Source organism: Haliaeetus albicilla, chromosome 2, assembly GCF_947461875.1.
Source record: "Haliaeetus albicilla chromosome 2, bHalAlb1.1, whole genome shotgun sequence".
In the NCBI taxonomy this organism is placed as follows: Eukaryota; Metazoa; Chordata; class Aves; order Accipitriformes; family Accipitridae; genus Haliaeetus; species Haliaeetus albicilla.
In genome coordinates, this window is record NC_091484.1 from 41,420,763 (window position 1) to 41,424,177 (window position 3,415).

Consider the following 3,415-nt stretch of genomic DNA (forward strand, 5'->3'; position numbering starts at 1 on the left):
CTATCGAAGCTCGATAAAATCTGTTGATCACTGGCAGGGATTTTGGCACTAGCATTGTGATTTATAAGATGTTTGCCAACCTGTCAGTGAAGGAAATGCAGCTGAAATTCCATTTTTACAAGATTTCTGCTTATAAATCACATGGTCAATGTAAAATGGAGCATGGAAGCCATGAACCTTTGCACTGCTTTGCAAAAGCAGTTCTGTGGGCATGAAGGTCAGCAGCTCTTGGTGGAAGGTAGAGGGAACATATCACAGGAATGACAGCTTCTGGATTTACTGCACCACAGCCTCTGGCTAACTCAGAAATGGTAGCTCTCAGGACTTTAAGGGCAGTAGTATGTACTCTGTGCCTGAAACCTAGCATCTAACACAGCCTTAGTTACCAGCTATCTGTGAGGGGTGAGACTTTTGATCACCATTAAGTCATCTAGGAATGATACATCTCAAGCTCTGTGGGCAACACACATGCCATCACTACCTCCTGCCTCTTGTACTCAACTGCTATTAATATCCTTAAGCTGGAGAGGGTTCTGTATACCTCCACCCCCCAGTACACCAACCCGAGGTAACCCTGAATCCAGGTCTAAACTGGTTGGGACTATTTTAGTGTCAACACCCTTCACTGGAAAATCATCCCTCGTCGACCGTAAAATCTAACCCACTGTTAGAGACAGTGGGACAGATTCTTAGCTGGCTCTGAATTGCTGTAGCTGCACAGGTAGCAATGGAAGTCAGGTGGTTTATGCTTTTGGAGTGGCTGGCCTGGCCTCTTTAGCTTTAAAAATGAAACAAATGAGGTAAGGGAAATTCATCTGTCATATAGTATTAACAACATCAGTAGAGTTACTTCAGGGATAAATTCAGACCTATGGATGGAGGCTCACAAGAGGGAAATCTCCACCACTGGTTCCCTCTGGGGATCTCTGCCTGTGGAGTTTCATCTGTGGTTGGAAATTTACTTTAATTCCACAGAACAGGCCATGAAACCATTTGCAAACAGAGCATCTCTAGAAATCTGAGTGATACTAAAGACATCCACAGCAAAGCCTTTTTTCTCTGCCAAGTACTCTCTCCCTGGTGGCAGCTCTAACTTCATCTCTACTCTGTTTCTTTCTGCATGTACAGGAGATACATAAACAACGTATGCTTCCCAGAAACTTTAAGTACAGACAGCATTTAAAAGTCAGAATATTCATATGGAGAGGCTGTCCCCATAATAAGTATTTTTAGTTAAAATGGTGTTTAGGTTAAGTGAAAAGAAAAAGCTTTACATGTTTTTTGCATCTCTTGACGCACTGAAGTATTGAGTAACATGTGGTTACATAACTGATTGCACCTTTCAATGCAATGGTCATACACATCACCAAAGCTGGAAATTACCTTTTTTTTCTCTAAATAGCTACATATTTGCATGTACTTGGTATAGTAAATAGCTGCTCTTCAGATACCTGCTGAATATTAGGGGTTTGATTTATCAGGGAAGTTGGCAGAGAGTATCATAGTTGTGAAAACCCTGATGAGAAGAAAATATTTAATAATAGTGTGAAGAGCAAACAGTTTCACTGTTGCTGTGGTGGATTAAGAGTTGAGTAAAGCCCAAGTTAAGTCACTGCAGGTGTGCAGCTTAATGAGCTGCGGTTGGGTAGCAGGTGAGCGTAAACTGAGAGCACACAGGGCATATTTGGGAATGCTGTTATGATAGAAGAGCTGGAGTGAACATGGGATGGATGTTTGAGGTAAGGCTACAGTAGGTATTATTTTTCAGTGCTTTCATTTTTAATATGAGGAAAATACGGAGAAAATGAAAATAAGCTATGTTAATATCACAGGCGCGTGAGTTGGGCCTATGACTTCTCTCCATATCTCCCAAGCAAGACCTATATTCTTTAACTATTTGGTAAAAGGAATGTGGAAAATACCTATTTGTGCAAGCCTGTTGCCTTTATTAGTTTTTATTTTCTTTTAAAAATACCAATTTATAAAATACATTACATTCATAAGAATTAACACTGAAGTTATGATGCAGTTCAGCTGTGTGTATGTAAAAGTTAACTTTCAAGAATAAAGGCCTAGATTCCTTCCCTGCTCCCCCCCAGCACTATTGCAGTGCAGTTCATAATGGGATGGATAGTCTATAAAATATGACACATTGTATTGTGATGTAGATCTTGGAAATGCTTGTTCAAGAATCCAAAACAAACCCTGTGCTTTTCTTTGCATTTTTTGGGGATTGTTGATGTTCATGTAGAGTGAATAGAAGTTAAATGTAAAGTAGTATTAAAAAATGAAGCTGGTCTTCATGCCTTAGACATTCTAGATAAAGTAGTTTTAGCCCAAAGATGCATATATGCACTTGCACTTATATCTGTGGGAGCTGTGTGTGTGGCCTAAATATGTAAGAGCAGAATTGAATTTAAGGACAAAGGACATGCGTATGAATGTATGTGTATAGAACTTCAGTCGGTGTATATACTATATATAAGTGTGTGTATATATGACAATATAAATATATAAAATAAACCCAACCTGCTCTACTCTGACGGCTCACACATCCGTTCCCACCTGGATTATCCTACCATGCTGTCCTATGTGCCCTGTTCCGTTTGTGGCAGGGTGACTAAAGAAAAGAGTAAACCAGTTGCTGAAGGTGCTTCCTTTCTTGGTTTGTTTGGGTTTTTTTGTTTTTGTTGGGGGTTTTTGTTTGTTTTTTTTAAAATGTTTGTTGGTTTGGTTTGGTTTGGTTTTTAACTGGAATAGGTAAAAACTCTTATTCTCATCCCTCTAGCAGTATAGAACTGAATTCAGCTGAATTAAGTACATGGTTACAATTTGTTAATAAACTTTTAAAACTTGCTATTTATATACATTGTTGGTTAACACTGATGCTCTGGGAAGTTGCTCAGTAATGGCTGGAACTTGGAGAACAATTTAAAGCAAATTCTCCAGCAGAAGCAGATTTGCTTCCATGTTGTAACAATCACTGCGAATCCTGGTTTGGTTTGGATTGGTTATTTTCTCCTGTCTTAAAATAGGAGACCCAACAACCTTGATTAAGGAAATCTGCTAAAGGACATGAGACCTCTTTGTTTACTGTCTTTATGAAAATATCTTCAGGTTGGCAAGCCATTAAAAAGAATAACAGGATGGAAGGAAGTGGCAAGATGACTGGGATATGTGCTAATTCATTATATTCCCTATACAAGTCTGTGTTTCCAAAGGAACCACTCTGGTAGAAAGGAAAAGAGTGTTCTTTCCAAACATAGCCTTTGAAGGAGGCGAGGCATGCAGTTACAAGGGACCCTTGCTACAAGAAAAGCCTCCTCGTGCCTGTAGTTTGCAAGACTTGTCTGTGTGATTTTTCTGAGCTTTCTTCTATTCTTAACAGAAACGTAGGCAGGAATGGGGATTTTGG